Source organism: Phalacrocorax aristotelis, chromosome 5 (genome assembly GCF_949628215.1).
Source record: "Phalacrocorax aristotelis chromosome 5, bGulAri2.1, whole genome shotgun sequence".
Classification (NCBI taxonomy): domain Eukaryota; kingdom Metazoa; phylum Chordata; class Aves; order Suliformes; family Phalacrocoracidae; genus Phalacrocorax; species Phalacrocorax aristotelis.
In genome coordinates, this window is record NC_134280.1 from 14559629 (window position 1) to 14582128 (window position 22500).

The following is a 22500-nucleotide window of genomic DNA, read 5'->3' on the forward strand; positions in this document are numbered from 1 at the left end:
GTCCAGTAGGGAGCCCTGCTGGGAGGCCGACAAACCCCACAGCCTCTCTTTTGACCCAAAAGCAGACTCTGTCTTAAATACGTCACATATTTTAGTGCGAATTCTGTTGATGGCTGCAGAAATTAATAATTCTGAGATCAGAAGGCAAAGGAACGGAAATGTCCGTGCTTCTCTGTAATCAGTGTTAAGGGTGCTGAGTGTTCTATTTTATTAAATCATTTTATTGCAATACTGCAGTGTGTGCATGCAGCACAGAGCAGTTTTAACTGCTCAGGGGAAAAAAAAGGAATAAATCTATTGCTCTATTTACTGCAGTTCTTTTCTTCAAATCTTTCTCAGTCCCCACATACAAATTCTCACTGGCCAAGTCTAATGTTACCAGTCACAGAGTTGGACATAGCTGTCTCGCCAGTCACAAAGGAAAAGATACCTTTACTCTCTGCTTTAATTTGGGTAATTTTTCTAGATTTAAGTGTTGGCGTATTTAAATTCCACACACTGAAGTTAGAGTGAGTATGTCGGGCAAAATTCTTCCTTCAAGGAAAACAGCGCTTTGCATGAGAACACCTGCTTTGGGAAGCAATGGAAGTCATTATTACCACTCATCTCGGGGGTTTCAGGTACTCTAAGACAGAATCATAGAATCGTTAAGGTTGGAAAAGACCCTTAAGATCATCGAGACCAGTCACTAACCTGTCGTTCCTGCTTTCACACTGGGCCTCTTTGTAGCCTCCTACAGAGCGGAAAGTGAAAAATTAATTACCTTCTACCACTATCTATTGATGGCTGGGTGAAATTGTATTTTGAAATTTGAGAACATAAAAAGGGCCTCTCACTTAAAGTAGATGGAAAGGGGATAAAAAGCAATCCAGCTTTATAAAAGTGATAGGTGAAACAATGGCCCAGCGCCAAAACAAAATAAAATGGGGGAGGAGGAACTGGAAAGAGATTTACTATAATCTGTAATTTCAGGGTTGGCGAAAAATGCCAGGAATTGGAAGAAAAAGAAGTTACAGAGGCAGAAGGAAGTAGGTGTGTGGCTCTGAGAAACAGCTAAGTACTTCAGGACAGCATAAAAAGGAAATATCCTCTGAATTTCTCCTGTCTTGAAGGAAACCAAATTTTCTACATTGTTAGTAAGTAAACAGGATTGACGTCATCCTTGCATCATCATCAGTTTCTCCTCCTAACTCAAACAACTGCAAAACACCAGATTTTAGTTACCCCCTCAGGTAGAAAAGTGACTTTCTCTTTTTGTGTTTGTTTATTGGGAAGGGTCCCAATTCCAGTAATTCTTCCCCTCTGCATTATAGGTTGTATCAGATCAAGAACAGCATCAATGCTCAACTTGCATTAGAAGCTGGCAGACTGAGAGCTATTTACTATTTGATGCCATCCATGCACAGAAGGAATAAGCAGAGAAAGAAATATTGATAAATGTGAAGGAATGTTGTTTTATAGCCAACACTTAAATTACCCAAATCTTGGTGTTTCTAGGATTATGCATTAATTGTTTTTAAGATAGACTTTTTGCATTTGTATGTACTCCTAAAAAAAAAAAAGTAAAACTTGATTAGAACTATTTCCTGTTTATTCTGTAAGTCCATGGCCATCTTTCGTGCCCTGCAGGCAGTGTGGTAGGACTGGTTGCTCTGATGTGACTATTCACAGAAGATAAATATTTTCAGCAAATCATATCTATGAGATGAAACTACCAAGAACCTGGGAAGCCAGGTCTTTTCAAACTGAACACAATATTAGTCGCTGCCCATACCACAGTGCTGACACTTCCCTTCCCCCTTGCAAAAAAGAGGGTTGAGAAACTAACCACATTGATCCTGCTTCTGCAAATTGTTTAGGGGAAACCTACTTCTTTGCAGTAATCAGTCATGACAAAGAACATTTGTCAGATGCCACATTTTGAATCATTATGCATGTTGCCTCCTATAGTCTCCATGGTTACCATAGGTGTTACAGATATATTTTTGCTTCAGTACTTTAGGAAGAAAAATTCTATAGAACAATTTAGGGGAGAAAATTCCTTTTCATTGTCATTTATATTACATTTATTTTATTCTAAGTTCTTTGCAGACAATAAACGTTCACTTTCTAAACAAGTAAGATTTCAGGAGAAATTGAAAAATTTATCCCTGCTGTTGCTTTATTGCGCCATAATATGTTTTAAACTGCAAATTCTTAGAGGTAGGGACAGTACTTTTGATGCATGCATTTAGTTTCTAGCCCACTAAGAATGTAACAGGGCACTCTGTGTCACTGCTAGAGTCATGAACGACAGAAAATGTGGTGGGATGGCTGAGCAGCAAATATCTTTTTTCAAAGATTAAGACTCATACTTCCCTTCTGGGCAGTTCTATTTTATAAGTAGAAATGTATTCTAGAAAGATGGCTTAAGTAAGAGTTAGCTTAAATTAGTTGTAGGCACTAATGGGATGGGATGGGATGGAATGGCAAAGATGTAATACCCAGATATATAGCGCTCTGATTTTTTTAAAATAAACTTTTTTTTATTGTGGAAGTAATTGACAAAGAACATCAAGGAGATGTATATGAGGGATTAAATGGAAAAGATGTTAGTAGACCCATTCCTAGTAGGATGGGTGGTAGACCTCCAAACATAGCCCGAGTGCTGCAGGGATCTCTTGATCAGATCCCAAGGATTACCATATCCACAACTGCTGAGGGGAGAGAGGCTAACATTATTATCTCCCTCTCCTCTCTGATAACTTCATGCTAGATGGGACTGGCAGTTGCCTTGGCCTCCAGGTTTGCCTTTTATGCCTGTACAGTGTTTGTGTAAAACCACCATCTGCACACCCAGTTCTCCAGCCTTTTTTAACAAGTGACTACATACAGGAGGAACAAGGTAAGGAGCCAGTTAGGAAGAATGTATTTGAAGAACTGTAAGGTCCAGCAGGCTGCAAATGATGGGCAGAAGGAATTCCCTGTTCCTGCAGGGAGCCTGTAGAAGTAATCTTGGGGATAAAACCAAAGGAATATAAACTGATGACCAACGTGGAAGGACAATCTTGAATTGCAAGGGAATCCGTGCTACCTAGGAAGTCGGGTCTTTGCAGATCTAGTGATGTCCTTTGCAGTCGCTGGCAGTAACAGAAATCAGAGGCAGATTCTTTTCTCTGCTGACATCTGAATGCTGAAGAGGGACAGCTGCAGGACAGGTACCTGGTTCACAACTTTTACCCCAGCCTCAGTTTACAAGAGGTGGAGACAGGAACTGTTGCCAGTAGTAACCACAAAGAAGTCAGGGGTCAGTGGAGAAAGAAGTGATCCTGACACATCTCCAGCACTGAGGCTGAGCCAGGAGCATAAGAACAGGTTAAAGCAGCAGGGAGGTTTTGTCCCTCTCTGAAGGAATTCCTAGTTACACACAGCCAGTCCCTTGTAGCACCTGTGCAGCACAAAGCAATTGTTCAGTGAAGGTAACCAGACCCTTAAGTTTTTATTAATTTATTCAATCCAAAGCTACTGTATTTTATTATTCTCCTTTTTAAACCATTTTTCAATCAAAATGAATGCTAGTGTAAGACTGGGGAGAACAGAAGAAAGCTAATTGGGGAACGCAGAGAAAAACCCTGCTGGATTATCCAGAATGCTGTGATTCCTTTTTGTTCTCAAAATACAACATTTTTTGTATGTGCAGAGTTCAGCTGTCAGAGTTAATCTAGGCTCAGATAACTTGTCAGAAGAGGTACACGCACATAGTGTGCACTCAGAGTTTGTTCTAAAATAAAAATAATTTAGTCAAACATGATTTTCTCTTTGGGCATGGATAACCTGACAAGAACTACATTATACAGATTATTTGTATACTTAAGAGAATGAAGCTGACCTTGCCATGATTTATGAATTTCAGCATTCAAAACCGTAAGGCAGTAAAATAAAATATATCAGAAACGAACAATAATAAATGAAATATGACTGTGGTTTTGGCCTTGTAGGAGTTTACGGCATTTTGACTATATCATGCACTTTATTTTTATTGCAGACAGCAGGAAGTCACCACACCAAAATAAAGTTTGCTATCAAATCACCTTTCCATTTCAGATACAGCTGGGATTTGTCAGGATCATATCACAAGGTCACTTTTAAGGAGATTCTCACTGGCATTTTGTGAGGTAAGGGATTTCACATTCCAGTTTTACAAGTGTTACACTTTGGTCACGATTATCAACAGCATGACAGATTTAGGGCCTGATCTTGGAACCTTTACAGAGGGAGCTAACTTTATTGTAAATATCTTGATAGCCAAGAATCAAAATAAAATAAAGGTCTAGAGAGAGTCATAAGACGTCAGGTAGTCTTATTCCGTGGCACAAAGGCAAGATCAGTTAAACATACATAGTTTTTGGTGTGTATTTTTCTTAATGCAATTAAGATTGCAGTATCATCATAGCAGTTTATTTAAAATATTGGATTACTTTATAATGAAAAAAATCAACAACATTTACCTTAAATGTCATGTACTGTGGTTTAAGCAAATTAATTAGTTGCATACTGGACATAGCAATCAGACCTTTTTTTTCCTTTTTGCATCAATCTGCTAAATATTCAAAAATCATTATTTTTTCACTCCTCAGAATTTTCTTCCTTCAGATAACACCTGTTTTCTCAGTTGTTTTTTATAGGTCATGTTTCCTAATTGCCAGTCGCTCTGTCTCTTCTTTGGACTCCCTCCAGCTGGCCCACGTTTCCTCAAGTGCACTGCTGAAGCAGATATATTAACTAAAGATTTACCAGTTACATGTAGGGTAGAAAGCATACTTTAGTGTCTTACAGATAAAGTTGAATGTGATTATCATTACCACACCAAAGCCAGTTGTGTAAAGACTGGAATTATTCCGGAAATAGATAAGGCAGGGGATTTCTCCAGAATAATAAGACAGCTAACATTACGAAGAATTTAGCTCACTATGTTGAACAGTGCTACCTTGCTGAACAGGTGCTGTTGGAGAGTGATTTGAGCACACTTGGAATAATCTCACGTTAACAGACCTTGTGTCCCTTATTTTTGAATCAAATTTTCCAGATGAAATTACTGACAAATATATTAAATTAGTAATGAAAATTACTGGCTTTGATAGCAACCAGCATTCTAGCAGGATGGGATCAATAAGTCAGAAAGAAGATTTGTCAACTAAAATTATATAAATTTTAAGTACCTACTTCTGTCTGTAGTCTCTAATTAAGTTGAAGTAACTTAGAATAAGGTTAAAAAGTCCTTCTGCAAATGAAAATAGAGCATTTTTTATGCAAACATATTCTTATGCCATAAAAGCCCTTCATATTTAGTCTGCTATCTTTATTGTTATCAGTGTGGTCTTCCCTTTCGAGTGTTTAAGTGCACCATCTACTGCAAACTTCTGGGAGCTTTGATGCCCCTTTACTGTTTAAGTGGCAATAGAATTTTTTTCTTCCCCAAGCATCTCACAATTAATAAGAGTGATCTTGGGACCTGAATTCTGTAATAAAGTTAGTTATTGTTATGATAGTACTTTACCTATGCCTTAATGGCACACCTTCTAGAATTAACTCTGATATGACTCAGTGGCTAAAAAAATCAGATTTTTCTTGCACCTACAACATAACTTTACACTATCATGCTGGCAAATGTCAAATTAAAGAAGGACTAAATGTGAATTTGAATGGAAAATCACTTCTGGAAATCCAAGTTCTGTATGAAGTAGTTTGGTTGGTGAAGCAAATGGCTACAAATTTTTCCTACCAAAATTCCTCTTCAGCTGCACTTTGCTACAGATTCTTTACTCCCTAAGCTTACATAATATAACAATTCATTGTTCGTTAGCTGCTGTATTTTAACCCAGAGGGGAAAGCCTCAAAAAAGTGGGTAAAGTGGGTGTTGTAGGAGATGTGTAGGAACTTGTTCCACCTGCGAACTTTATGAGGAAGTTTGTGTGTCTATGAATATGCTAATGTAAGTATCATATTGTAATGACATTACTTGATTCCGAATTGTAGAGCTTGCTAAGAACATAATACAGTCATGTGATAATATTGAGGCATTTGAGAAAATTTTTACTATTGCGCTGAACGTTCATATGTTAGTTTACACAGCATTCTTCTCTAGAAAACGTTACTTGTGATTGATAACCTATTTCGGTCTATAAACAGCCTCTTCTGTTTTTTTGTCATGTAAAATCAATAAGGGTACAATATGTTTTGCATTAGAGGATTAAGAAAAGTAATTTAAAGCTAAGCATGCATGGTATTGCATAACGTTCTGCCTTCTGTATTGTCTTTTATCTTTCCAGTGAACAGTAGCAGTAGGATCTGTCAAAATTGCCAGGGATTAACTTTTTAGAAAAGACTATTTGCTAGAATCTAATTATGTCAGTAGTAGCAATTTACTATTCAACATATTAATAGATTAATAAATATTAAAACTGTTGACTCCTTAATAAATAAATTGTAAATAAAAAATTTAAACCAAAAATAAATATCTTCTATCGTCTCATGCAGTTTACATTAAGCATCATATTCCTTTGAAAAATCTTGTGAGGAGCTGTGCTGTTTGTGGGGTCCTTGGTCTGCAAAAGGAATGTACCTTGGCCAAAGTGTAAGTTTGGGACCCCATCAGACACTGCAAGCCCACAGCCCAAGCTTCTCTCCAATCCCCAGGTTTTGTGATTTCATCTATCAGGGCTTAGAGGTGCTGCCTTTCAAAGGGGTTTTTAAAAACCTGGCAGGAGCTGGCCAGGACAAAGTGGACAAAGAAGACACTTCTGTGACTTTCACGGGCTTCGACACCAAACCCAAGAAAGCAACAGAAATAATTGAAAATATTTCTGTGGATCTTCACTCATGTCTCCCTTTATCCACAGTTCCTATAATTAACACATCAAATGCAACGGTAATAATGTTTGAGAAACTGAAAATTTTCATCAAACGTCAGACAATATTTGTGAAAAACAGGGTTTGAAATGTTAATGTGCCTAGGTGTTCTCTTCCAGGTCGGGAATAGAAAGGAGACTTTGTGATTCGTGTGTCTGATCAAAATTTACCAAACCAGTAGAAACAAAATACATGCACATACAATTCATGGGCAAAGAATCCTTTTCAGCAACAATTCAGCTAATAGGTGTGAAGAATGAGTCAGCTTCAGAAAATCAGAAATTGTTTGGGATAATCTGAATGAGAATGGAGGATGCATAATACAGTACTGCATTTGAGAAGAGCTCTGACAAAATACGGGCCTTGAATTTTGGAGGTAGATAGAGTGAACTTGCTTCATCTATTACTGAAGAGAAATAGAAAACAAGCCAGCCTTTATGCTTAAGGAGACCTCATGCCATTTTACATTATTTCATTGTGGTTAATTTCTGGGAAACCATAAAAATAAAACAGAAGCACCACATTAAAATAAAAACTGAAATAATTTCCAGGAGCCAGAAAGCTCTGAGTTGAGACTTCTGATATTGTAGATAATGTGAGCAAGCAAAGGCGCAATATAAGGAGAAAAGAATCTTTGAGTAGATATATATATTTATGCAGATATATGTGTACACATATATTTTTAATTTAAAAGTTGAAGCCACTGTGATTAGACACAACTAAAATCTATGTTTAAGGGTCAGAAATGCTTTTTCCCAAATTTAATTGGAGCTACACTGATTTACAGCAGAGAACTGCATTATACACTCACAAGCAAATCCACCCACTCTTCTACTTAAACTAATCTCCCCAAAATAAATGATTGAAATCCTAAATTCATCTGGTGTTTGCGGCATAAAAGAAGCTGCTGGACAGCAGTGAACATTTGCTTTAATTTGGTCTTGTCTTTGTTATTAGACCTTGCAAACTGTGTTACAGATTTTCTGCCCCAGAGCAGAATGTCCAAAGAATGGCAGGTTTTTTGACATTTTCTGATCAACTACAGTTTATTGAACAGTCTTGTGTCTTGGCTTTCTCAAATCTTATTTACTTGATTTGACGCTGTCATAGATGAAAGCAGAATCTGAGTATATACCATATAATGCAGATCTGCACTGGTACCTCTGCCGTGTGTCTGTAATGCAAATGTTGAACAAATTAATTTAAGAAGTTCCATCTAGTCAGAATGAAAAAATAAAATTTACAGTAAATAAGAAATAACCCCAAGCTGTCTCTGTATCTCCTAAGAGTCTTTCAGAACTGTGATTGCCCTTAATCATACAAACTGCCTTAGTATAACTTTGAGATCATTAGTAAGAAGCTTTACACAACCTTTCAGAGAACAGTAAATCAAACTTTGACTGTTCAAAATTGCTTCTCTGCATTCAGGCATGAATTTCGTCCTCAATCTGGATGTCTTGAAGGGCAACATCAGACCTTTAGCTTCATTTTTCTGATCAGACTTTCAGTAGCAGAAAATGAATTGGTTTGGTCTGGCTCACCAGAATCAATATGTTTATTCCCCCTATAACCCTGTCCTTTTTTAAGGCTTTCCTTTTTCTGTGCAGTAGTTCTCTAACATTTTAAATGGAATTACAACCAGGTCATAACACATACAAGGCCTGCTTTTCCCCTACCTTTTTTCTTCCATGCTGATTACTATCTGTGAAAACATCTGCAAAATGCTAAATGGCAATCGATACAGACACTACAGGAATGGTCAGATAATGGAGAAGCTGGCCCCTAATATAATCCTTCAGTTCTCTGGAAGCAGTGCACAATGCATCAAAATTAATGTGGATTATTTCAAAACAGAAAATGGAGAATTAGCCCAGAAACTAGTGGTCTGGTTCTCAGCAGCACCATCTGAGACATTGCTGTCTCTGAGCACTGGATTTTATGGTGTTTTTTTAATGCTGTTTTCAGCGTCACTTGATTATTTTCTCTTTGCTCTTAGCATTGGACATTAACAGTTATATTATTGGAATGAGATAAGGGATGAAAACTGGTTAGTTAGGGAGGCTACTCTGGAAACTTTTACTGCCAGTTGAGAAATCTGAGTTGCCCTAAGGGAGGTGTTTGGTGGTGTATGCCAAGTTAATTGTTGGTTTCAGGACAGTATGTATAGTGTAAAAATCAACTTCATATTGAAGCATTGTGATCATCATTATTTGAGCTGAACAGAAAAAGGAAGTAAACTCCCTTCCAGAACTGGTTTCTGCAGATAACAAGTAGTATCTCCATATATACAATATAAGGGAAAAAATAATGGGGTTTCCCTCCTGCAGATTGATAGAAGACTTCAGTCTGCAAACTTCAAACTTAAACTCTTGTGTGGGTCACTGTAAGTTAATTGATAAGTTAAAAACTGGCATTGGTCATTCATACTGTGCCTGGCTCATAGAAATAAATGGATCATGCCAAGCAGATAATATAAGCCTGCCCACAGAAGGTAGAACTGTAAAGGCACAGATGCCACCAGTGTAGTCAATATAAATTGTGACATCTTTATGTGAACAAGGACTGTTCCATGTGTGCTGCAACCGTTAGATAACACAGACCACTCTTGCTTGTACTGTCTGTGGTTTAGTGAATAGCATTCCATGTAAAATGGATCAGCTTCAGCAAGGACTAACCACACCCCTTGCCTAGCATAGGATAGTCTTCGGGTTGCTATTTGGGCACTTTCTTACTAGATGTGAGCTCAAATCACCTCAGAAGAGGAGGAAGTTGATGGCTGATTTACTACATGCTAGATAGATGCTGTATTCCCTAAAATTTTGCATACAAAGGATGCATCTTCTTCCCATGATTTGGAAGAAAAGACTGCTATTCTCTTCTTCCTTCCCTCTTTCAATTTATGGAGAAGGGCAGGACTAACAAGAACCCTTTTCCTAAGTCATTTCCTATCAGATTCCCACTGAACTTGTTGGCTTGCATAGATTACATTCAGAGAAGGGATCTGAGAGTGTTACTGGATCTTACTGTAATGGCTCACGATGCTACTTTCTCCAGAGACTGGCCAGCCCTTTTGCCAAAGGTCTTAAGAGAGTAGTAGTTGATAATGTTTGTGATCTTAGCTCTTCCATTTAGCAGTTATAATTAATTTAGGATGCAAGACACTTAGGACAGGTAAGAAGCAGGTACATAGCTGGAAATGGGCAAAGTAAATGGAAAATCCAAAATATTTAGCAATTTCTCTTGACAAATGCTTTAAACCAACAAGTTATTTTCTTGTAAATTTAGAAAAGATCTTTAAATAGAGCAAGCCTGAGATATTATTCTAGTCTTGTGCCAGCTGCCACTTCCTTCTAAGAAAGGGCAGTCCTTCATGCTCTTTGGAAAGCAAAAATGCTATGGATTTGGCCATTGTGGCTGAAGATATCCATTATGTCAAATGCAAAATGCAATAGTCATGTCACGTCCATGCTAGATTCAGCTTGATGTAGTTCTGCCTTTTCAGTTTCTTTTCACAGAGCCTAAGCAATGTGGCCACCTGCTGAATCTCTCTTTTGATTAGCATGTAAAGAATCCTTTGTTTGGATCAGCTGGGCTCCTTTGACTTCTCAGCGCTGAAGGCTCAGCAACAGTTTCCTTCTGGCTTTCCTTAAACCTCTCCAGAGGTTTTCTGGGGATAATTTGGGAAGCTTTCAATTCAGGAAAAGATGGCAAAACTCAGTTCCTTTTCCGCTTAGCTGATTTGTACTTTCTTACTTTGTTGTGTGACATTAACGGAGATAGGTCTAAGCTGCCATTTCTAAATACAGTCTGCATCATGGCAGAAGGAGTTGCAGTGCTAGTCTGCCGGTAGAGTTCAAATTCCCTTAAACTTCAGGGCTCCTCTTTAATGATTGGCTAAAAATGAGCTCATCTTTACAATTCTTTCTAGAATTTCTTGCCCAGAGAGAGCTGTGATTCTTACAAAAATTTTCAGTGCCCTAAGCCATAACTAGGTTTTCTGTCATTAAGGTTCTATGCATCTTCATGGAAGTTTTGTTTCTTAGTCCTTGTCATGCAAACAATGCAGTTAAAATGTAGAAGCAGGTAAAGATTGCAGCATGAAAGAAATTCAAAACCTCTGATGGGGCACTATTTTGCAAATAGAAGTAAAAGGTTCACCTAGGACCTTTACCTGTGTTAGAAGAATTGATTATCTGCATGAAAAGATAGGAATCATCATCATATGATTCCAGAGGGCCTCAGATACATAAGTTTATTCTTGTTAAAAGAAAATGAGATTTATTCAATGGCTGTGGGATGCACACTGTCTCACCCGCAGAATTTTGCAGCTTGGTTTAATTTTCCACCCCTCACGGGGTGAATCCACACACACATTGATTCTGCCTTGTAGTTTAACTGTTAGCTTTTGACATAGCTATTGCATGACACAGGTGAACTACCTGATAATTATCAGGTCTTCCTTCTCAGAAATAGGTATAAATCAAAAGTAATCTTTCCTGTCAGTTCCCAAAAGCTGCAAGTGTAAAAACAACTAGGTGTGATTGCCATGCTTTGGCCTTGGTTGCTGCACCTACAGCATCAATTTCACCATCAAATTTCATCTCCCTTTTAAACGCTTATAATAAGAGGGCTGCTCCCCTTACCCCATTAGTTGTAATAAATCTGCAGCTGTCATAAAGGAGGACACTGCATGATTTTAAAGTCCTCAAGGTCACATATCAGCAATGAAAAAGGCTGTGGAATTTATTTCTCAAAAAAGATGGCTTCCGTATCCCTTAAGCTAAATATATGTTCCTTTTGGCTATGGAAGAAGTAAGGCTTTTTATGCTTTTCTGGCCAGCTAATGGAGGACCATGCTCACCTATCCCTGTTAGAGAATTCATTCAGTAGAAAGCCGTAATTAACAGGAAGACCAGCCTGTAAAGCTGACCAATAAAATGTCTGTCAGCTTTTTTTCTAGACACACATTTCTACTTCAACTAGCAGATTTCCAAAAACCGAGCTTGGAACCCAGGTTGGATCCTGGGGAGACTCGTAAGTTGCAGCTAGAAGAGGTATGAAAACACGCTAGTACAGATGAGGAAGTGCTGACCAGCAGACAGAGCTACAATGCATTAGACGGCATCAGACTTGGGGCTACTCCTGGTCTTACTTTACATCCACACCACAGAACTATGTGTATTTTGGTCCACGTGCACTGTTAGCTCCCTGAGAAGCATGCTTTGTGTTCCAGTATGAGAATTTGAGTCAATTTTTATTCCTATTGACCAACACTAATTCTAGCTCCATTTTTGTTATAATCCAAACTTTCAACTATTCATTTGTCAGTAGAGTGTCAATGGCTTGTTGCTCTAGGACATAACTCATTTGTACTCTCGACTCACCAAAGCAGCCTTTTTCAGCATGCCAGAGACACGGCTCCAGTTAATTAGGCAGTGAGAGCTTTCATTCAAATCCTAGGTTTGAGCTTAAGCTTTTTCCCATAAGCTCCTGATGATTTGCAAATCCACCAGACTGGTTTGCTGGCAGCCTTATTTTAGTTATATAAAACTGTTTTAGTTCCAGTTCTTATTCTGTTCCATGTATAAACATTTCATTCTAATTCTGCCAAAACTTTGCCACTCTTGTTCTAGTTCCTGTTAATAAAATGCATAGCTTCCTGGTCTGGATCCTGTTAGTGCTGACACAGGCTCCTAATATCCAGTGTAGGTTCATCCCTCCCAGGACAGGAAACGTTCTGCTTTGCTGATTCAAATCTGACCGGAAATAATGTGGACTAAGTCTTAAGAGGGAAAGTTTAGCTCAGAACATGAGAGTTAAGAATGTAACAGTTGGTGTTATAAATGCAAAGGGGAGAAATATCAGAACTGACTTGGAAGTCCTTGATAAATGGTATCAGTAATAGTAATGAAACACAGCCTGAGAATTCAGCCTAACGTCAGCATTCATCTTTGTATGGTTTTCCTTGCTAAGGTTTTTGTTGGGTTTTTGCTTGGGGGTTTTTAATGTATTCTGGTCTGTATGACTTGTTATTTATACTGGTTTTAGAACCTTTGTTAAAGAATATAAATTGAAATTGGTATATGCTTAAAGTGTTTTTGCAGTCTAACGTTGCTGATAATAACTTGTTTGTGGAGGGACCCCCCATGAGGATGACAGTTTTTAATTGGTCATTTAAGCTGCCATTTGTCAATTTGTCTCAATGCTGTTTGCGGTTAACAGTGGTTGGTTCATGAAAACATTAATAATACAAAAACTACCTGTGGAAATGGCAACTTCTAGACAAGAAGCGAAGGGCTGCTAGGGCATGAGAGACTGAACTCTGATGTCCCTTTCCAGGTCAGAATCGAAATGCCTTGGCTTAGGGGATATGTCAGTTTTATGTATCAAGACAGGCCATTGTTCTTCAAACTCTGCTATTTACTCACACTAAATATATTTGAAATTCACAAATTAACAAATGGTATGCCGTAGTTGCACAGCTGAAAGGATGAAGGTTCTCAGCTGAGGATTTTAATGGGATGTGGCATAAAATATTTAAGTTGAGGCATAGCATAAAAAGGTAAAAACTGACCCAGTGTGCTTGATAAAGGGAGACAAAACAAAGACAGGCAAGTCGTCAGGTTATGAATTTTACAGCTTCCTTGAGCAAATTTGGAAGTCACAGTACAGGAGAGTGAAGTTTAATTGGCGCTTTGCACACCCATGTACAAAATCATGGCTTCTCTTTCCTAACCAAACCTGAATATCCTTCTGCTTGGACAAGGATCGGTAAGGGATTTGCTGTGTTGATAGGGATTCTCGCTGATTTAGCATGACTAGACAGGATGCTCTCCTTCCTCTGAGTTTGCTAATGAGTATCAGGAAGTGTTGCTTTCCTTCCCTGCTCCCAGCTTACTGCCTCTACAACATCCCCTGCCTTTACTGGCAGAGCTTCCTTGCTAGATTCCAGCACAGATATGCATACACTGTTAAAAAAAAGGGGGTCCAGCCATTTCTGATGGGTGTAATGTTCTTACTTCTTTCTTCTCATCTGTTGTATATCATGCATAAATAACTGCCGTGTTTTACCTAGTGGTGAGTGTATTTTGGCTGTGAAGGACTGATCTATAATTAACATTGTTATGATAATTATTATAGCAACATAATATTTTGGACATATAGATTAATTACAATTTTGGAAAGCAATGGTGTTGACACCTTTGGTCTTGAAATATGCTGTATCAACAGATTTGAATACGTTCACAGTTGTAGGGTTTTTTCCAATTCTAGCTGTCATGTACACGTTTCACCCCTGTAATAATGGACTCTTCCTAGCGATGACTCAGAGGAAATAGTCTCTCCACCCAGTCTTTCACAGAGTAAAACACAGCAGTTCCCCATTTTTTTCACTGCAAAAAAATGGCTATTGTAGAGCAAGAATTTAATGCAACCCCAAATACTAGCATAAATATGTGATCAAATTGAATTTCATGTAGCTTGTGACCTTGTTTGAAACTGTTGTGACCTCACTAGTTATAACAGTGCCTGGTTTGGGAGCAACTGTTTTATACACTGTTAAATAGCAGGTGTGCATTTCTGAGTTATATTAGCAGCCTACAGCACAAGGCAGCATAGGGTCATAGCATGTCCTGAAGAGAAGCCATGGGTTATTTAATGTTTGCATAGTCTAAGATAATGGGAATGGATCTATTAGATGCGGCACTACTGGCCTCCTCTCCCCTTCAGTCTTCTTTGTGTCAAGAGCTATGACCATTTTCCATTCCAGTGACTTCAGCACCAAATCTGGATTTACATTGAGATGACAGAGTAGAATTTGAGTGCTATTCGAGGTGAAGCTAATTTGTATTGTAAAGTTACTTCTTGTTTCCTTCTTGATCTTCACTAATTTGCATAAAGTTACAGACATATATGATGCCTTAAAGGTGCATTAAGACAAACACCCTTTCCCTGTAGAGATTACAATCAACAATAAGAAATAAAAACACAATATAAACAACTACTGCCAGGAGGCAACAGATTCTTTCCATGGACTACAGGTTTTCTATCGGACATGCGTGTGCTTAGTAAATCCTAATCTATGATCAGTTCGGGTTAAGTACTTTGTTTCTTTTCAAGATGTAAATAGCAACGCCTAGTGGATTAGCATAGAAACACTTTATGGAAGAAACACATCTTAGGAAGGTTTTGAGTGAAGATAGCATTGTAATTTCTTTCAAAAGACTTATCTGAAAAGAATTTACAGCAGAGAAGAATAGCTCCTGCCTTTTCATCACAGTTACTTTCTGAAAACACGTACTGAACAGAGATAAGGAAACTTTTTTGTAGACTATTTCTGTTATCAAATAGCAACTCCACTCCACCCTTCCCTTGTATTTGGCTTCTTACAGAGTGCCTGGAGCTGCAGTTCTGTTCCAAGACTACTCTTAGAAAAATCCCCTGCCATTATCAGACATGCTAGCAAAAGAAAGAAACGTATACTTCTTCCAAAGAGGAAAAATATAATTAACTGCCATCTATCAAAATCAGGAGAGGTACTCCTTTAGCCTGACTGAAAGTTAACGTAGCTTTCCCCTGTACTGTAACTGGCTGTGTGTGCTGCAACTGAGCTATGGACATATCCAGTAGCACTTTTCCTCAAGCAGGAGTTTCAGCTGAGATTTACATCCATCTCAATTGCTTAGAGATTCTCCCTGAAGATCAAGTAATTGTTTCAACTTGTATTTAACTGAGAGTGCTCAGTTGTGGTAATTCATACTTAGATTATGTTAAAATTAAGCTGATATTGTAATTCTTTCTATTGGCTTTTAATCTTTATATTAGCTCAGAATGGTGTCTGTTCGCACTAGCCAGAGAGCTTTGCTATCGACTCCAAGGACAGCAACTTCCTTTCAGTCCCCATCAGCACTATGCTTCCTGTACTGGAGGAGGATAGGACCCAGAACCCACTGAATGTATTCACTCAAATAAAAAGCCTGCAAAATAGTTTGTTTATCCTTGTATGCATACAGAATTCACACTTACTGAAACGATTTCCATAATTACAAGAAAATAATAATTCCTGCAGTTGTGCAGGGAAATTAAGCCATGCATCACATGCAGATGGCCAAAGACAAGATAGACATAAATACAATACAAAGAATACAAATGTAAAGAAATGTATTGTCATACATTCCTTCTCAGTGAGTGATACCTATGGCAGCATTAAGTATATTAATAGGATAGTCAAACGCCACCGGCTGAGTCAGATCCCAGTTTAAGGACAGGCCATTGACAATCAATAGGAGCTCATTCAGACAAGCACAGCAACAGCTCATCTGTTCTCAGGGTGCTGTTCTTGCCCACCTCTTAGAAGCACAGGCAAGAAGCATCCTCCCTCCGTTCCTTCTCTTTGGGATTAGGCAGCAGCTTGCTCCTTGGAATTTCCATGGAAAAAGTGGTTCAGGCCAGACAGAAGATCCTGCAGACCAGATTTGGCCAGTGAGCTGCATGTTGAACCATGCTAGTGGTTTTCAGAAGTAATCCGTGTCAGCCTGACTACATCCACTGACTGTGCTGTGAGTTTGGCCAATGCTAAGAGCTTTTGGAGATCACCATCTATATCTGGACATAGAATCTTACTCCATCCTCAGTCTTTGTGCAAACATTCTCTTTGTGATAGGACACTCTCTGCTTGTAGCAGGCCTACACAATCCTATCTCTATAATCTCAGGCACTGGGCAACATTATAAAGCAAATTGTCATCACCCAAGATCTTAACACATGGCTTATGGCTTTTGAAGTCATCAGTCCTTACCAGAAACAGAGCCCAGTATGAACAAGCCGAAGAATTTTGTTGAACTCATAATCCTGAAGGTATAGCCAGTTTTATTTTTCCTTGGTTACCTACTTTGTTGTCATGACTCTCCATTCTGGAACAGAAACCCATTGGACAAAGGATGGGATTAGGAATTTAGTAATTTAACTGCAGCCTTAACACTAGTCCCTACGTACTGTGCCAATGTGGAGACGGTTGCACAGTATTATGAAGGGAAGAGTTCTGCATCACAGTGGTGAGGTGGGAAAAGCACTGTTTATGATTGTGATAGATACTGTGTTGCTACGGTGTAGTTTTAGTAGAAAAATGCTGTAACCTAAATGTTTCTGTCAGTTGGGAACACACCTTGTTTGTAAGACTACAAGAGCAGAAGGAATGTCCATCACTCAAGTTTAAAAGGCACCTTTTGACTAAAAACAGGATCTTGGCTGGCTGAGACTGAGACAACCAGGACTGAAGGAGGTTGGCATTTAGATCACAGTAGTAGCAAAAGTAGATGACAAAGCAGAGCTTTTAATAGTCTCTCAGATGGAAAGGTTTGGGCCTGAAAGGAAGTGAGAGGAATGGATGGTGCTGCTTACTAAGGGGAGGAAATAGGAAACAATGATGCTATTGTGTCAGTGGAGATGATGAAGGCCAGAGAAGATAAGCTCTAATTTACATGTTTTCACAACACACATACGAAGTTGGTGATTTTTTTAGTGAAAGATTAGGGCCAAGGGACATCGTGGCCAGGGAGTTTGCTGTATTGATATGAATTGTAGTCCACAGTGCTTCAGTTTTTCAAGCTAAAAACAATGCCTTCAGCAAGTTTATGCAAAGGATATCTGCTTTGCATTAGACTTGCCATATGCCTCCTGAAGAATTAGCTATAAACCTGAAGATCTGCACTTTACAGGAAGCTCTGGGAAGAGTCTGTCCAAGCTATGGTATCTGGAGAAGTCACTGCTGGACATGGAACAGGCAGCAAGGCTGTCAGGTTTAGCTCTCAGGAAGAGATACTAAACAGAATATTTCCACCTTGAATATGTGCTTTTGTGACCCCCAGTTGAAGAACTGTGCCCAGTCTTTAACCAGACATGAGGGACAAGAGTCCGAAGGGCATGGGACCATAGCTGGGTCTTGTGAAATTGATGGGGGGGAGCCCTACAGGGTGAACCATGTTAAGTTTCTTTTGCAGAAGTTGCTGATACAAACCTATCTCCTAGGAAACAGTATTTGTCTACATTATCATTCCTTACCTAGTACTAGATATATAGAATGTGCCTAGGTTCACTGCTGTTTAGATTTCCCTCCTTTAGCAATCCTATAGCTTGCCAGAATGTCTGCTTCTGCAGAAACAAAGGTTAATTAAACACATCCGCCCATTAGAGCAAGGAGTGAACATTACAATCTGGCCCACAGCTACCTTCTTCAGCTGTCAGCACTGAAAGACACTTGGAACCACAAATTAGTTCCTCAAGCAAGACTAGTTTCAGCAGAAACTGTTTGTTTTATTGAACAGAGAAGTCCTTCCCCATATTTACAGTTTCAGCTTGTACTTGCCTCGCTGAACCTAGTTCCAGCAAGAAACATTCTAGTGGTATTTTGCAAGTTGCACGATCCAAGATTTTTGGATATTTACAGTGCCACGATTAACACATAATAAGGAATGTTGGAAAAAATGTGCCTTGCCTGCATTGCTAACTCCACCTTTTCTAATTAGTATAATTTAAGGTAACTGATAGTGGATTTTTTTGTTACTTGTGGCATTCCTTACCTTTGTACCTCTCACTGTGCTTGCATGATGGAACTAAATTGGCCAACTCCCTCATTATGCATTTCTTTTCACTTTCTTTTCCATTTCAGTTTCTGACTGTAATGTATAAGCACCTTATTACCACAAATGCTTTCTCAATTCCGTGAGTCAAATCTAAATAATAATATATTCATTACCTTAACTCTTCAGAGTAGCACTATGGCTGTACCTCAGTTTCCCTCTCACTGTTGTACGGGGAACGAAGGCAAGCAGCACATACCTTTCACAAACTTGTGCTGTTACCATGCCTATAATCCCCACTGCTTGAAGAACTGACATTCCTGAAATGTTTTCTTTCTGTGCTGAATCAACACAACAAGGCTGCAAAAGACCTATTAAAGAGCAGTGACTAGTAACGAGATTACTAAGGTAGGCAGGACACACTGCGGTTTTGCTGAAAGTAGGATCTTAAATAAAGTTTATTATGTAAAATGGCATGAGGTCTCCTTAAGCATAAAGGCTGGCTTGTTTTCTATTTCTCTTCAGTAATAGATGAAGCAAGTTCACTCTATCTACCTCCAAAATTCAAGGCCCGTATTTTGTCAGAGCTCTTCTCAAATGCAGTACTGTATTATGCATCCTCCATTCTCATTCAGATTATCCCAAACAATTTCTGATTTTCTGAAGCTGACTCATTCTTCACACCTATTAGCTGAATTGTTGCTGAAAAGGATTCTTTGCCCATGAATTGTATGTGCATGTATTTTGTTTCTACTGGTTTGGTAAATTTTGATCAGACACACGAATCACAAAGTCTCCTTTCTATTCCCGACCTGGAAGAGAACACCTAGGCACATTAACATTTCAAACCCTGTTTTTCACAAATATTGTCTGACGTTTGATGAAAATTTTCAGTTTCTCAAACATTATTACCGTTGCATTTGATGTGTTAATTATAGGAACTGTGGATAAAGGGAGACATGAGTGAAGATCCACAGAAATATTTTCAATTATTTCTGTTGCTTTCTTGGGTTTGGTGTCGAAGCCCGTGAAAGTCACAGAAGTGTCTTCTTTGTCCACTTTGTCCTGGCCAGCTCCTGCCAGGTTTTCAAAAACCCCTTTGAAAGGCAGCACCTCTAAGCCCTGATAGATGGGCACAGACACAGTGCTGTCTTGCAAACTGCTCATCACTTGGCATCAGGCCATTTTCTGAAGTCTGTGAGAAAAACACCTTAGTCTCTAACAGAAACTGAAAGAGAAGCTGGAGCAGTACTGTGACCGATATTGGACAGTCAATCACTGATGACAAAGCCCTAGTGGCAAAGCTTAAAATATGCTCATAGTTAACATTTTAAAGAGAAGATAAACCCAGAAGGAAAACAACATGGTAAATTAGAAGTATTGACCCCAGAGAGGAAACAGAATGGTCTTCTTGGAACATCTCTCCTTGGCTTGTTACCTGGAACCTTTGGTCTAGCCCCCAGTTCAGTAGGCAGGATGTGATTATCTTCTTCTTTGCAAGTACAATGTGTTAAATTACTTTTGAGTTGTTTCCATAAATACAACATGCCAATTCTTGCTGACTGATCTTACCACCTAGGAGCTTTATTTGCATTCAGCAATGAAGCAGCTGAATTTCTAAGGTATTTTGTTGTTAAATTGCAATTAAGTTGGAAGGCTGCTTACACAGCAATGCCCTATTCGGTACCTACGGCAAAAGTCGTTGTAAAAATCTTGAGGCTGACCACAGCCTTGTGCTTCTTGTCTCACACACACCAAAACTACTATATGATACAAAGGATTCTATAAGGCTGTGTAAGAGACAGCTGTGTCCACACCCAGGTTCGGTAGGGAGCAAGCCACCCTAATATTCCTTCATTCCATCTACTGAGACTCTTTCTGTCTTATGCCTATGTACACATTTTCTGGGCCATTTATTCTCTCCTGTACTGAAGAACACTATCAAACAGGTAAGATAGTGAGGATTGGAAAAAATGATGTATGCCCTATCAGCATAAACAAACATGTGGACTATACTCAGTAAAGCTATAAAGCTGCTGGAGCATTAGCCTGAACTCATGTACTATTCATTGAAACATATTTTCAAGGACCACACCTCCATGTACCAGTCTGTTCAGAGGCTACACAGCATATAGTTCAGAGCTGCACTTCTAAGCAGGTATTTCTTAAGACACATCTTCTCTTTTGTGCTTCAGGCTACATTTTCATCTAGCCATGACAGCATAACCAGCAGTCTATCTTTTGCTTTCTGTGGGGCAATAACTATGCTCCATTAATTAAAGCTATGATTATTATTAAGTGGAACTGCTGTTGGGAGTATGAAAAAGAGCACTGCTACACTGACAGCAGAGAGATTGCTGTGATTGTTAAGAGCAGACCCTATTTTTTTTTTTTTTTTTGCAAAGATCTGCTTAAGTGTATTTTTAAAGTTCAGGATTACTGTAAACAAAACGTATTCAGCTGATATCTGAAGCAATGTCTGAACAAGAAAGACGAAAAAAGTCCTAAGCAAAGGAAACATTTGCAAGTGTTTCAGCTGCTTAGGTGCTAAACATAATACTCCAACATGAAACTAAGAACAACTATTTTAATAATTTAAAGGGTTTGTTCAACTTTAGAGTTAAGTCTGGTTTGATGATTAAAATGCAGGACAAGGAACCAGAAGACATAAACTCTATTTTCAGCGTTAGCACTGACTCACTGTGTGATATTAAGCAAGACACTTAAATTAACAGTCTCACTCTCTGTCTCACCTGTAAAATGAGGGAACCTACCTCACAAGTTCTTTGTGAGATTAATTAATTAAACATTTTCTGCACACCTAACATTTCTTGGATGTAAGGTGGTGGAAAAATTATTATTAAACACATATATAAACAGGACACAAGAGCAGAGCTGGGTGGTTTCTATAAGGGAAACTCACATCTCTTTAATCTTTAGATTTTTTAAGCATGACAACGAAATAATTAACTACAGGAACAACTGTAGGTGAAGTCCTTGAAAAGAGTTCATAAATTGAAAAAAAGCATAGCCACAAACTAGACAGACCAAACTATAACTAAGAAAAAAAAATACATTGTTATTCTTCAGTAGAGCACACAATTAAAAGCTAAGGTGAGTTTTCTCTGCTATGATGTGGAAGCAAATTTACATCTAATGGAAGTGAAAGGCAGCAGATTTAAATCTGAAGAAAGGAAATGGTACTGTTTCTTTAAAAACCCACATTTTTTTACTGAACTCATTCCCACACAACATTGTTGGAACAGTGGATCACAGATCTCAGTGAATTCAAGAAGTGAACATTTATATGGAAATGTGAGTATCCACTGTGATATTTTATGAGATGAAAGAGTTAAAAGCCCCTCACATTGCACAATCCAAGTCAACTAATAGCTGACAGGCATTAAAAAAAAAATCTCCTGTGAAGGCTATTTGCAAATGATCCCTCTGGACTTACTTACAACTGTATCAGAAGCACCTAGTACAGGTTGCTGTCGGGAGGCAGAACCCTGGAGTAGGTGCACTAATAGTTGTCTCTAGTACAACCACCTCGATGCTACTGAGGCTAGACCGAGCACCACATGAGCACATCTTTAGCATTCTTCTACTCTTAGCATAATATGTTGTAGAAAATAGCAGGCTTGTTCTATCATAAAATTAACTACATCAGCAACAGGAGAGGGTCCAGCGTCCTTTAACTGAAGACGAGTTTTTACCTCACAATGCAGTTTAGCAGATAACAAAAAGCAATGATTTTTACTAACATTGTGCTGTGACCCTACAAACAAGCTGATCAAAACCCCAGTGAGCAAAGAAAAAATGGATGAAGTAGTGTGATCAATGACGTGTTCAAATGTTATGTGTTTCCTGTACAGTTGCTTGCCTCTCTAAAGACTGTTTGGGGAAAGGACGCAACTTATTTGCACTTTTCTGAAGCCAGTTATTGTTATCTTAAAAAATAACAAAAAGATCACTACTGCTTTCTGTTTGTTCCATTCAAAATAGAGTGATGCCTTTATGTAAAGCATGGCCGTAA

General features: G+C 38.6%; 1 protein-coding gene across 1 annotated transcript in view; it reads right to left on the reverse strand.

The window, feature by feature from the left end:
- RALB (RAS like proto-oncogene B) overlaps positions 1 to 22500 on the reverse strand; it is a 49821-nt gene that overhangs the window by 26193 nt on the left and 1128 nt on the right. The window lies entirely within an intron of this gene.